Here is a 15,211-nt window from a genome sequence, read left to right as displayed (position 1 = left end):
AAATTTTTTAAATTCAAAGTATCATAAAATTTAATTTAATACTATTAATAAAAAAATTTTCAGAAAATAAAATCCTAAACAAAGATAATGAATCATAAATAAATCATTATTTAGTTTGCAAAAATTCGGGTGTTATATTCTACCCTCCTTACAAAAATTTTCGTCCTCGAAAATTTACATAATTTGCAAAAAGTTACACAATTTTTTTTTGGCCATATAATAAACATGAGAAAGAAGTATAAGGTAGTGCCAAGGTTATAAAATAGGTTTGTGTTAAAAATGCGCGGTTAACATTCACACACACTCTTGTTCCCTTGATAAGACAAACACATATAGCGCTCTTCCACTTGTACCAATATCTCCTTAACTTTCTCCTCAGATCACTCCCACTTCATAATCTCTTTATTCTGTTGCACATAAGTCATATATCCATGGTAGCAACTGGTCTCAGATCAAGACTTGGAACTTCAACTTTCCAAACTTCAGCATAACTTATCTTCACAACTCCTTGTAACGTTGCACACTTACAAGTTTCACCTTCCGCGTTCACAATTCGTGTTCTATAGAACTAACGTATCACTGGCTATATCTAGGAATCGCATGTGACATCGAAACAAGTTCGAATTTACTCAATGGGATACAAAACTTAGGAAGAGAAGAACAAACATCACGGACGATGTTCGCAGGAATTCAGAAGGGTGTTTAGGATCGCAACTAAGCAATAATGTACAAAAACAATGAAGTCTTCTAGAAAGAAAGTCAATTCGCATTTTAAGAAAGAAATCTGAATCAAGAAACTTTGATAAGAACAATAAAAGGAAAGATAGAGTATTAAGTCGAAAAAGTTCAAACTGAATAAAAGAGGTACAAAGCTCACAAGAATTGATCACTAAAGTCAATGGCAATATTCACAAAGATTTAAGAGAATGATTAGGAACACAATCAAATAGGCCATTCATTAACAATGGATAAAACTAAGAGAGTCATTTCACATGCTCAAAGGAAAGATATGAAACGAACATTTCAAAATAAATGAAAAACACATAAATGATATCACGTAAAAAAAAATTAAGTTGAAACAAAGGATACAAAGTTCATAAATTGGTGCTTAATAGCGGTTAGGGGCAAGGGTTTTTGCTCAAGATCTCTGGAGGATACCTAGGTGCACAATTAAACAAGGATATGCATAAAAAAATGGAATGTGGTTAAAAAAGAATCAAGTTGTGTTCGATGAAAAAAAATTGGGGTGAAAGTCTCCTATAAAGTTAATAAAAGAATAGGTGGTGTTAATAATTGGAATTTAACTTTGAACAAAGATTTTTCTTTAATATTTCTACCTAAAAGCATTGTACAACTCCTTTGAGTTAATGAATTGAACCACAAATAAGTAGTTGTAAGTGAATTGTATTCGACTATAAAATGAGTTATATTTTTATGCGTTAAAGTTGAAGAAGGCTGCTGATGGTCAGAATAGAGAATGTGATGCAGCGAATATAGAGGGGCAGAAATACCATTACATTCAGAAGTAATAATAATCAGCAATCTCATATCACATAACAATAGCAAACTAAGGATATAGTTCTCTCTTAGTAGAGTTGAGCAACTCTCATAGTTCTCTCTTTCTTCCCAATATACTAATTATTTCAAATTCTTTCATTTAATGTTCCTACTTGAAGGGAAGAAGGGTTCAAAAATCATAAAGCTTCCTTTCTCAATTAATACCCTTACCAAATAACAAGGATATAACATTCTTTCAAGTATGCGAATCTTTTCCTATAAATCTTTTCTGAATAACATTACCAAATAATTTTTCCTTTGTTTATTGAAAATCAAGTATGAAATTTGGGATTGAATCAGATGCGACAACTACAAACCAAGGTTTAAAAGCAAAAATGACAGATCAGTAATTGAATTCCTCGAAACACCAAATTCCATAACAATAGCAAATAAAGAGCCAAACTGATTCATTCATACTCCTCATCATGTATTATGTTTATGTTTATTGTATTGTCCAGACATATTCCTTCAAATATTGACAATTCTGAATTTTCATAAATGTCCAAATTCAGTACAACAGTTAATCAAAGGAATGCAAGAAATTTAAAGGGAAATAACATAACAATGAAGCAAATGCTTTTACTCAGCACTTTGAAATGTTTTATGTCCAAGATCTAAAATGAACAAAAGATAAATCAAGAACTATAAACAATTACATGCAAGGTAGTGAAAGAACTATTACATTGTGTTTAATGAAGATGGATTAGTGAACCTAAATGGCAAGCAAAAAAAGCAAACTAAGGCCTATCTTGTTATCTCCGTTCATTTATCTTTAATTAACTTCAAATGACAAGGAAATTAAGGCTCCATAATGTTAATTAGTTCACCTTTACAAAAAGTAACAAGGTTTAATCATACACAGGCAAATTAAGACTCTATAAATCAAGCTTAATCACACACTGTATTTTCACCTTTTTCACCTCATAAAGAGGAAAAACACCTGAACTAATATAAAAAGATAGAAATATGAAAATTGAACTAATCTATATTGTGAACAGAACAAGTAATCAATATTCAATATTCAATAATCAATTAATCAAAAATCAAGATGTCAAGAGAAGCATTCAAATTAGAAGAGAGACATTACATAGCTACAGCGACGGTGGAGAGAGAAGACGTAGTAGCACGATTAGATCGAGATATGCATAAGATGTAGGAGATGAAGCAAAAGAATCAAATCACATTTCGAGAAGAATTAAAACAAGGAGCTCCCAATATGAAAGATAAAAGAATGAATGATATGTCAAATCATGCGGAACGATCAAAACGCATACTTCAACACAAACTAACCTGAGAAGAACACCTAGTGTTCCCAAACTTAACGATTACCATTACTAAAAATAAAGGAAAGGAGGAGTTTAGAAGAACTATTCCTCGTATGTTATAATTTTTTAGCCTTGTATGCATCATGCCCAACAACCACACCACAAGATGTGACAACACTAGATATTTTACCTCACGATACACGATTTATAATAATTAGTTGAAAGTAATAAAGGAAAAACTCTTGTAAAAAAATTGTTTAACTTTAAGGAATTAGATAGTAATTCACAGCAAACACAGATCGAACCTTCGTAATTCCTAAAATACTGACATCAGAGATCATAGAAAACAACACGAAGATGAAGAAGATTAAAGAATACATTTGCCGAAAATCGGGGAAGATTAAACTAGCTACGAGAGAAATCGTGAACCAGAACCCAAACTGAAACCATTACAAAAACATGTTCAAGAAAATCTACCAAAGGATAAGTTAAGATTGGGTACAAGAAAAAGGACAGGAGTAGTAAGAAGCGGCAAAGGACGCATGATCACAATAATCAGAAGAGACAATGACACAGAGGACAAAGATGACATTCCTATAGGCCTTTGATAGTGCCACAATTTGTACAAATAGGCGCGCTTCTATTTATACAATTGTGATCCTACCACAGGACACTTGCTCCATATTACACAAATTAAACCTAAGCTCTGATACCATTTTGTCACAACCCACAATGAGCCATGACTGGCGCTCAAGGAAAAAGTCCCTAGCAAGCCTAACAAATTCAAATATAAGATAAATAAAAAGTTACAAATATTTTTGATAAATTTATAGTTTCTAGAATGAATAATTACACATTTTTAACAAAAATAAATAAATAAATAAATACATAAATATAGATGGATCCTGCCTGTGACATATAGAGCAGATACCGTCTAAGAACTCAACAAAGAATAGATACCCATTGCAGTTCATTCCTCTTGAATAGAAAGGCTCACATAATCAAATATTTATTCCTGAAAAATATTTTTAGATAAACGGAGTGAGTTTTGCAACCCAGTGACTAGATAGTACATCTATAATTGACATGAGACCATATAAACACTATTATAAAAATAACTTTAGTTAGAAAATAATAATTTATATGAATGAGTAAATCAATAAGGGAGTTCTCATACAGAAATCAAATCAAAGAGTCCACACTCGGGCGGCTCCACCTCTAAGGGTAGTCCTTTCCCCCCGTGTGTCTATACGGAATAACAGATCCAACGTGTGGCCTACACGTTAGGCTAGCAATGCCCCTGCTAGTTGATGAGGTCTGAGCCAGATGCATCTAGGTTAACGTCATAACCGCCGTTAATTACGGTTTTCTAATACGAGTCTCCCAAACTAATTCAAAACATATAATTTTGAATATAATCAATTCTTCAGTCTTTCAAACATACGAGGTATCAAATCAAATCAAATCAAATAATACTTTCTCATCTAATCCTTTCCAATCATATTTTCTCAATTTTAAAGCATTTCAAATATAAATTTCACAATTTTAAAATAAGTGAGTACCAACAAATACTTCAATGTTTCAAAAATATATATTCAAGTAGAATCAAAAGCTTTAAAATAATATAAAAGTTCTTCAAACATACATATAGTCTCATAAAAATATATAGTCTCATGTGCATATTAAAATGAACTTAACAAAGATAAATATTTAATTCTAATAAATCGTTTATTCAATCTAATTAAAAATCCTTCGATAATAATATTTGTAAGTATAATTATAAGTTTCAAGCAACATATATCAAAATAATTATAGATGCAATACCAACCAATTATAAATGTAAAACCTACTCACAAATTGGTCCTAAGGGATCGAAGAGACCAAACCCGGAGTTCCAAGATAAAAGGTGAAGAAGGTTGAAGTAGAATGGAATGAAAGAGCACGAAATTTGAAGCGGGACAGCAGAAAATTGCGGCTGCAACAACATAAGCTTCATTCCTACCAATATACACACAAATCAATGGAGTAATGACAGCATCATTTCTGGCAGCCCTAGTAGCAACAGCATGGGATAACCACAGTAAAAATAGCAGCGAATCCAACAAGAGCAAAGGAAAAAAGGGAATCAAGACAGGACAGAGTCAATAATAGAGCTTTACGGCAAGACAAGGCAGATCAAGGTTAGTCTTACCAAAGGAAACAACGGGATGGAGCATGAGCAGCTCCGGTGATCCTCTCTAGCGTCAACGGTAAAGGACACAGCAGAACAACGGTGGTGGCAGTTCCTCTCCTCTAGCAGTGACTCCCGCAGCAGCACCACAAACTTTGACGAACAGCGGAGAGGCAGGGCTCAGCTCCCAGCGAAGCAAAGCAAGGGCAGAACGCGAAGCAGGCGCAGGGGATCTAGCAGCCTCAATGGCGAGCTTCGACGGTGGCAATTGCTAGGCGGTGACAGCGGTACAACTCCATTCTTCTCTGTCGCAGTGTCTTGTTCTCTCTCTCGTGTGCGGGCTCCTCTTCTGTCTTCCTTTCTCATCTGTGACAATGACACGACGGCGATGGCAATGGCAGCAGTAGGACCAAACCTTGTCGTGCGGTCTCTCTCTTCCCTCCCCTCTTCTCTTCTTCCCATCTTCTTTTGTTTCCTCCTCTTCCTCTGTTTCTTTTTGTCTCCTTTCTTTCCTTCCTTGTTGTTTCAGATTGAGAGAGAGTGTGAGTGGGAAGTGTTAGTGCATATGTGTGAGAACTGAGAAGTGAGATTGAGTGGGTATTTAAAATCGGAAAAGCTCTGCATACAAGCCATTAGGGCTTGTATGCTTTACAAGTTCATTAAGCAATAAAACAAAAAAATGCGCTGCTACACATACGTTGTATACACGCGCTATATAAGATCCCGCGTATATCTAACTACCAAATTTAAAAGATTTGTTTCCTTCTTCGTTTTCGTTATTTCGAGATTTGGTTGTTCTTCTTCTCGCGCGTCTTCCCTCCTTCTTCTCCATCGTTCTTTTCCTCTCCTTTTCTCACTGGTATGTTCTTCGTTTACGTTACTTTCCTCTCTCTGTGCAACTCGAGCTTCGTTTTTTATTTTGATTTGTTGTTTTCTGAAATCAAAGTTTGAACTCGTTTTGAAGATAATGGATCATTCAACCTCAGATTGTCAGCTGAATCCAGGCGAAGTGGATTATGAATTTGAATCTAACGAAGTTCTTGAGGTTTGATTTACATAGGATTAGTATGAATTTTCTTGCAGTAATTTGTATAGCATTGTGTAGTTGAAAAATTGTTGAACATCGACTGTGAAACTAACACGTTAACATGAATCTGTCGATTCAATGTATTAGTTTTGATTAATTATCTGGAATTTATAGCAGATGCTCGGGTGTAGATCAGGTCTTTTTTGGGTGTATTTTTGCTAGAAGTGTGGGTGTATTTTACACTTTACTGGTTTTTTGTTATTTTAATTGAGTTGTTGTTGTTCAGGTGTATTATATCAGACATGATTAGGTGTGTTTTTAGTTTTTGACATGGTGTATTCTGCAGCATGTGTATTTACAGTTTATGGCTTTATTGTCATTTTAGTTGAGATGTTGCGGTTCGGGTATATCATATTAGACATGATTGGGTGTATTTGAATCATATTTATGGGTGTATTTGAATCATATCTATGGGTGTATTTACAGTTTTTGACATGGTGTAATGTGCAGCCTCTCTCGGTTGTTGATGACGAGCTTGTTCCGAAGGTTAGAATGACCTTTACCACCCTTAAAGATGCTGGAAAATTTTACAGGAACTACGCCAAGGCTGCAGGTTTCTCTACAAGAGTTCGGAGCACAAATAGGAAGGGAAACGAGATTAAGAATCAACTGATTACATGTAGCAGAGAGGGAAAATGGAAATCTAAAATATCTCCGACCGAGAAGACCAATCCAACAGCCGGTCTAAACTGTCCTGCAAGAATTTATATACACACATTGATGGATGTCGGTGCTTGGATCATTTCAAAGGTTGTGCTGGATCATTCACACCCCTGTTGTCCAAGTAAATCAGAGATGCTCAAACAGCACAGGGAACTAAGCATGTCCATTCGTCGTACAATAGAGAATAACGAGGAGGCCGGTATCAGACCAAGCAAAACCTACTAATCATTTGTTGCGGCTGCCGGGGGTCACCGCGAGTTAAATTTTATCGAAAAGGACGTGAGGAATTACATTACCAGGGAAGTGCGGAATGTTTCCGAACAAGAAGATGCAAAGAAATTCGGGAAATATTTGTTAAGAATGAAAGAGAAGAATCAGAATTTCTTTTTTGAGCTCGAACTCGAGGAGGATCAATCGATTAAGCTGGCTTTTTGGGCCGATGCAAGAAGCAGAGCTGCCTTTGAGTATTTCGGAGACGTCATTTCATTCGACACCACCTACAATACAAACAGGTAACAAACTGCCCCTGTTTATGATGCTAAATTAATGTATTTTTACGAATCCGCAACAGAGGTGTATATTGGCTGTTTCTTTGGGTGTATACAAAACATTTGTTGGGGGTGTACCTAATGATTTTACATTCTGCACCATGGTAATTTGTTTCAGGTATAATTTGGTCTGTGGTTCTTTTGTCGGGGTGAATCACCACGGTCAGTCAACACTTCTCGGATGATCTTTGATGAAAAATGAAGAAATTGAATCATTCAAATGGTTATTTAAATGCTGGCTTCGTTGCATGGGAGGAAACGCTCCGAAAGGGTTTCTCACCGATCAGTGCGCATAAATGAAAAGGGCTTTAGAGGCCTGTATGCCAACAACAATTCACCATTGGTGTATTTGGCACATCATGAAGAAGATTCCAAGCAAATTAAACGGGTACAAGGGACATGCCGATATTGAACAAGAAATGAGCCAAGTTGTTTGGAACTCTCATAGCAAAGACTCATTCGATAGGAATTGGAATGATTTTCTGCTGAATTTTGGTCTTGCGGACAACAAGTGGCTTTCAGGTAATGTCTTTTTAAAATCTGCAGCAGAGGTGTAAATTGCATGTTTGGGTGTATTTATAGTCTGTGTTTGGGTGTATTCTGCAGATCTGTACGAAGACCGTCACATATGGGTTCCTATCTATCTGGATCACCACTTTTGGGCAGGGATGAGAAATACACAAAGGAGCGAGAGAATGCATTCATTTTTTAACAAGTATATCACCCGGAACAGCTCGCTTATTCAGTTCGTCAAACAATACGATAATTGCCTCGAAAGCAGGGAACAAGCAGAGAGAGAATCAGATTGAGCAGCCACGACGAGCCACTGATGGAGCCAAGAAGCAAGAGGTTTGACCAATTGGTTTTTCGTTCGCAAAATATTTGCGAATTTGCATCCGAATCGGAGGAGCTGACTGCAATTTTGCACCGTGCGTACGATAACGTCATGGCTGAGATGGAATCTTTCAAAGCCAAAAGGAAGGGGACATCTTCTTTATCTCACGAAGACGCCAACTTGGAATCCGTTAACGAGCTTCAAAGCCCGCCAAGGATTCGAACAAGAGGACGTCCAAAAAATAGGCTAGGTTCAAAGTTGGACAAACAGATCGCAAATGCCACAAAGAAGAAGAAGACGAAAGTTTTAAGCGAGGTAAAAGTAATGTTCTTTAAATTTGTGGCGATTGAGTTTATTTTTCTCATTAATAGTTTAGCTAATATGTGAGTGTTATATTCAGATAAACCTGTTTGATGCTGCATCAGCGGTGCATTCAAATTCCAGCCAATATCAAGGACATGTTATGAATTATCAGTTCAGGGTACCAGCAGCAGGGGATAACTCTTTGGGTGTATAGTTTTACAGAATACGGGTGTAGAAGCACTGTGCTTTTGGGTGTATTTTTGTTAATTCACAATTTACATATAGATACATATATATAATATTTGTGTTTTAGGGTTTACAGGTTAGGGGTAAGGGTTTAGGTTTTAAGTGTCTAGGGTTCAGGGTTTTAGTGTCAAAGCATCAGGGGGGGATAGATTTCAGGGTGTATGTTCAACTTTATTTGGGTGTAAAAATTCGCAGGTTATGGGTGTATATTTGATTTGATGTTTTTCTTCATATTTTAGTACCTGTAATTTATACATTTTAAATACAGCACAGACAGTTTAACAGCACAGACAGTTCATATTTTATGCAATCTTGGGTGTATTATTACACTTGCGTTGGGTGTAAAAGTTTATAATTTGCGTTTATATATGTCTTGATTTTTTCCTTCATATTTTACCACCTGTAATACAGCTTTTGAATACATCACAGACAGTTTAACAGCACAGATAGTTTAAGTATGGAAAAAAATATACATGGAATAGAAGTTGTTGATAAATGGCAAATATTTACAACATTTGTTCAATTTACAAACTACCCAGCAGTTGGATTACGCAGTTTCTATATCAGCAGAATTTATCTGACAAAACGGACTCAATAATACAGAGGATGGCTTCGACAGCCTTATAGCATTACTCTCTCTAATTTCCTGATCCCTCTCTTTATTCATCTCACTGAATAGTATCCGCGAAGCATACTCCACTCTATAGTGGTCCACCTCCTCCTACAATTAAAAAGTATATTCTGTTTAAACAGCAATATTAATTCAGTAAAGTAATACAGAGTTATATAGTTCTAAAGACAGTTACCTGTTTCCAATTATCCCATTCATACTTCCCCTTTTTAATGTTTTCCGGCTCAATTAACTCAAGCCACTTCATAACATAGATAGCGCAGTCATAGCTGAAAACGAAGAAAATAAATAAATTACAAATCTCATTTAGGAAAGTTTAATGTTCAGTGTCACAAATTTATACCTTGATTTTTGGCCTGATATTTTAACATATGATGCTTTAATTTCCTTCTCCTTCTCGTCTTTCTTCAGAGGTTCCCCGCCGACATATGCTCTCAATCTTGAAAATACATATCCCTTAAATACCAAAACAAATCAGTAATACACCCGAATGAATGCACAAGATACACCTAACTGAATGGACAATATACACCCAACACAACTAATGAAATAGACCTATCTATTAAAGTAAAGAAGACAGAGGCAACTTACAGTGAATTTATTAAGCTGCTTTCTCTCATCGCTTGGAGCTTTCTTGTGTAGCGGGTCAAGTATATGAAATCTCCGCTTTGTTGTATCAATCACCTATAACCACCAATGGCCCGAGTAGCAAACAGGTGCAAAAATCTGAAGGATTGCCACATTTCAACAGTGTGTTATTTTATTTGGCATATAAGTAAAGAACAGTACTAACAAATTTAGCAAATGAAAACTTACATATGGATGCGAAGTTAATTTTTTTGCATCTATGAAGGGAATAAAACTCGGGTAGTCTTCCACCCTGAATTCTTTATTGGTTTTAGGTGATATAAATTTCCCATTTGGGTGCTTCGAAAGGGCCATGTTCTGCAATAATTGCGAAACAACAAATAAAATACTGAAAATACACCCAAGTGAATACTTTAAATACACCCAAATGACTATACAACTTACACCCAATCGAACGTAAAAAATACACCCAAATTAGAATAGAAAATACACCCAAAATTCGTAGAAGTAACACTTACCACAATATCGGGGGGGAGACAGTATATTTGTTCTTGAAACCTTTTATCATTTTTTTGGTTGAGGATGAGGTAGATGGCAGATACAATCTAGAAATATATGCCGAAATCAATTTTACATTAATAAATATTGCAGTTGACTTTGGTGTAAAAAACATTAATGTTATTCTAATATTACCTCAGATTCTATATAACTTTTTGCCTGGAGGGATGCAAGGTGCATTCTAATCAAAATGTATTCATCTTGGGCAATCAGAGTGCACATGTGCTCATACTCGTTAGTATCGCCATCTGCGTCTGTCTTCAGTCGCGTCCCCCAGATGTAGCACTTTTGTTTCATATCATCCGTAATCTGATTTATTCCCTCAGGAGTTTCAAACTTCCCAGAACTTTCTCCCCCAGTCTCCCTTTGAATTTGTGGACTTTTATTTTTTTCCTTTGCCGCACTGCTTGCTATTTTTTGGACCAAATCGTCTAATTGTTCTAGCAAATTTGCAGCTTCTGGAGATTTTGCCCTTTCTATCTCCTGCGTTGACGCTCCCTCTTGGCTTGAATCAGTCAATCCAAGGCTGAATGATGGCACTGGATCTGTTTTAGGAACATAGGATGCTGTCCGTGCCATCATCATCAGGGCAGCAGTGTCATCTGCGGCTGGATGACTGTGTCATCATGTATAACGTATTATAAGAATAAGAATATATGGATGATAAGCAAAGATTGATTTTAGTCTGATGAACTTATATTTTAGTTGGAGCTGGGGGAAGCGTGGGTGTGGTTTCTTGAAGTTGTTTGGGGGGTTCAGGAGTGCTGCACAGTTACACAAAATTAATCATGGCGTAAAAAAAACTATTCAGAAACAATATACACCCAAACTGTTAGCAAATATACACCCAAACTCTAAACAAATATACACCCAATACTATTTCTTACGTTTCTTTAGTCCCTTCAATCTGTAGCATAGGGGTTGGTTCAAAATCTATCTCAGGTGTTTCTTGAAGTTCTGGCATAGTGGTTGTTTGGGACGCCGGCACAAAAACTTGAATCGGGACTCTAAACAAGAAGAAAAATGAAAGGTTAACAACGCCTTTGAAAATAATAAGGTTATAAGGTTGAAATATTCTTGAAAAACTTACATTGCAAGCGCATCCGACGGTGTCTATTCCCTCACAACCATCATATTCGAATTAGCCGGCTCACTGGCTGACTGTTGAACCGGACTCAACCTAAAATACACCCAAAGAAAGTTAAAAAATACACCCGATCAATTCAAAAAGAAGACAGGCTTTGTTTTTTGAGAACTTACATACTTGCAGTTTTTGCTTTTTTTTCCTGCCTTTTTTTTCTCGAATAAAATAATAAAGGGCTTTTTTTCTAAAAAAAATATATACAGAATTAGAAGTAGAAGGTAATAGAAGAACAAAAGTAACAGTTATTTGAAAGAGAAATTACATGCTCTCTGACGGCTGGTTTATACTACTCTGTTCTGTGCGTCCTTGAGAGGAAGGATCATCACTTCCCAAGTTCATAGCCGGTATTCTAAATAGATTTCATGTTATTCAGACAAAATAAGATACAGGTATAAAATACACCCAAATGATTGCACAAGATACAACCAACTGAATGCACAATATACACCCAACACAACAAACGAAATATCCCAATAAACAACATACACCCAAGTTGATCAACAAAATACACCCAAATGGTTCCACAAAATACACCCAAATCATGATAACAAGATTTTATTAAATAAAGCTTCTTACGTTTCAGAGGAGACATAGCGACCTTCTGTCGATCGCAGGTCAGCTTCGTTCTCCCTGCGAAACAAGAAACAATTATTAGCAAAGAAAACACACTAAAATCTGAAATAGACACCCCAACAAGACATACCCCTCTGCAGCAGTTTTTTCAACGTTTCCCCTTAGCCATTCATCTAGTTCTTCACTTGATATTTCATATCTCTCACTACATTCATAAAAGAAGATGTTAACAAAAATAATTATGATGATAGACGGTAATATAGCTTACGAGGTACTGTACCCATCAAAGTATTGATCTTCTTCAGGAGATGAATGCTCAACAACAACTTTTTTCTTTTTGGGTTGTGTTCTGGGTGGAAAAAAAAAGTATGAATCAGAAATAAAAAATTAATTTTATCACAGAATATTATCCAAAGAAGTGCTCATTTTTTTGGTGTTGTTTTTGTCTTTTTCTTTTTCTTTTCCTTCTCCACCAGTGATGATTCTTCGCTTCTATAAGTTAATAAGAGACACTTCAGTTAATACACGAAATCTTTATAATGAAGCCAAAAGAAATGAGTAATAATTTCAGAACATTACTCATCACTTGATTCAGATTCAGATTCTGAATCAGAATCGGACTCCTCTTGCCTCTTCTTTCTTTTTCTGGAGTCCATTCTGGAAGGCAAACAATCATTATTTAGAACATACTAAAAATACACCCAAACTGAATATACAATATACACCCAACGCAGCAAACAAAACACACCCAGCTTAATAAACTACATACACCCAAATGGTTCCACAAAATACACTCAACTCGAAAAAGAAATTACACCCAAGTATGGTACTTACTTTTTCCCCTTTTTGCTGGGGTGTTTTCTTGCTGAATCCTCTGAGTCTTCTTGAGTCTCAGACTCAGAGGTAGAACTGTCACTGTCAGTAGTTGTTTTTTCCTCCGAAGACAATGTTGAACTTGCCTTCCTTTTTTTTGTTTTCTTGATTTCTTGTTTTTTTCTGTTTTCTTTATTTTTTTCATTTTCTCTCTTGTTTGCGCCATGTTTACAATCCCCTGAAACATTAGATATTTTAGTTAGCAGCATTCAGATAAATAAATATACACCCAACATATTATGTTCAACTTACCAAAATTTCCTCTATTTCTGCATTCATTCTTTCGACCAACTGCTCCTTACTCCAGTTGGCAATCCATGGTTTTGGTGGTCTTTCAGCCCTCTTCTTGCCTTTGTTTTTTGAAAGATGAAAGTATATTATCATCAGGGCAAAAAGACAGCCATCAATTGCCTTCTTCTTTTTCTTCTTGTAGTCTGTGATGCCCTTGACGATGAAGGTCAAAACATGGCCCCCCAGTTTCGCTCTGAGATGCCGTCCATCTGAAAAATTGGGGCCAGGTGGACAGACGAGATTTTGTTTATTGTCGTTGGCAAAAGGAACGCCATCTGTATATAGAGGATGAAAATTCTCTTGAACATTAGGCGTTCCTCTTCGTTGCCAACGCCGATATCCATCATCTCATCGGTAAGACTTTTGAGGGTCTTACCCTGGAATCTTCTAAAAATTATTTTGTCATCCTCAGAAAGTTTCTTATACTCGACTTTTTGAGGAAACAGATTTCCTACAAAAAGGAAAACAACAAAGTATCAAAGTCGGTTCAAATACACCCAAGCTTCAACCTTAAATACACCCAAGCATCAACTTAATATACACCTATAATTTTGAGCTAGTTACCTGTTGCATTGATGCCAAGCGCATGACCTATCTTTCTTGGGGTTATTTTGAAAGAACCATATCCTGTTTCCAGTCTGTTCTTCCCAAGTTTGAAGTTGTTTGCCAGCTCCCTTAACAGTTGGTGATGCACCCTTAGTGGTGGGATGTGCATCAACCCACCGAATCCTAGATCCCTCACAATCACCTTCTTCTCCTCACTCATGTTTCTGAATTTATCACTTAGGAGATGTGTGGCACACTTAAGGTCTTTTGTTTGGTTTCTTGCTGCCATTTTCTCTGAAATGAAAAATACACCCAAAGACATCAGTAAGATACACCTATATATATGAGTCAAATACACCCAAAGATATCAGTAAGATACACCCATATATATGAGTCAGATACACCCATTGATAACAGTAAGATACACCCATATATATGAGTCAGATACACCCATTGATAACAGTAAGATACACCCATAGATATGATTCAGATACACCCATTGATAACAGTGAGATACACCCATAGATATGATTCAGATAAATCCATATATATCAGTCAGGTATCACTCAAACATGCTTCAATATCAAGCAACATTACAAGGTCAAGCAATATACACCCCCAATCTACGGAATATACCCCCAAAAATCAGTTACCAGAAGATCTAGAACAACAAGAATAACAGGAGAACCTAGAACAACAACGTAGAAGAACAGTGTAACAAAGAAGGAAGAATAATAGTAAACCCTAGAACAACAACGTAGAAGAAAAGTAAAACCTAGTTCGTAATGTAACGCACCTTGAGTATTCTTGCTTTGTTTTCACTGGAGATTCTTGATGGAGATTTTGATGGTGTGTTGATGGAGGTTTCGAAGGTTAGCGACGAGTTCTATATTTTGATTTTCGATTTTCGCTCGAAAATGGAAGGGTTGCTTTGTCTTCGAATTTCTTTGAGAAGTGGAAGAAGTGGAAGAGTCTGCCATTACTCGTAGCGTACGTAACCGTTTCAGTGGCGAGCGCGTGAATGTTACGCTCCATTCAATCTCTCTTCATGCGCGTGAGTTGTATTTGGGCTGGGCCAACTTGCAAACTTGTAAGCTTGTATGTGTAGCAGGCCCGATTTAAAATTAGGGTTAGGTAAAAAAACAAAGAAGTAAGGAAATTTTACGAATTTTAATAAAATTAGATAATAGAATAGTAATTAAAAATTAAATATATTTTAATAAAATTATTATAAAAATATTATTTATTTATTAATTTGCTAATTAATTTTTTTAATAAGTACTTTAACATTAAATTAGAGATAATTCAATTAAATTTTTTTTAAAAGTTCATA

The 15,211-nt window shown here is 35.9% G+C and overlaps 1 protein-coding gene and 1 long non-coding RNA gene across 2 annotated transcripts in view; one reads left to right on the top strand and one right to left on the bottom strand.

Moving 5' to 3' along the window:
* Positions 1 to 15,211, top strand: part of LOC107626141 (putative disease resistance RPP13-like protein 1) — a 79,786-nt gene that overhangs the window by 57,297 nt on the left and 7,278 nt on the right. The window lies entirely within an intron of this gene.
* Positions 9,532 to 10,252, bottom strand: LOC110269082. Its single transcript, XR_002358121.1, has 4 exons — positions 10,122 to 10,252; positions 9,897 to 10,031; positions 9,649 to 9,761; positions 9,532 to 9,574 (listed from the first exon to the last, which is right to left on the bottom strand). It is a non-coding gene; the product is annotated as an uncharacterized LOC110269082 (long non-coding RNA).

The sequence above is a fragment of the Arachis ipaensis genome, chromosome B02 (genome assembly GCF_000816755.2).
Source record: "Arachis ipaensis cultivar K30076 chromosome B02, Araip1.1, whole genome shotgun sequence".
NCBI classification, from domain to species: Eukaryota; Viridiplantae; Streptophyta; class Magnoliopsida; order Fabales; family Fabaceae; genus Arachis; species Arachis ipaensis.
Note: the sequence above shows the minus strand (reverse complement) of the source record. Positions and strands in the feature narration are given on the sequence as shown.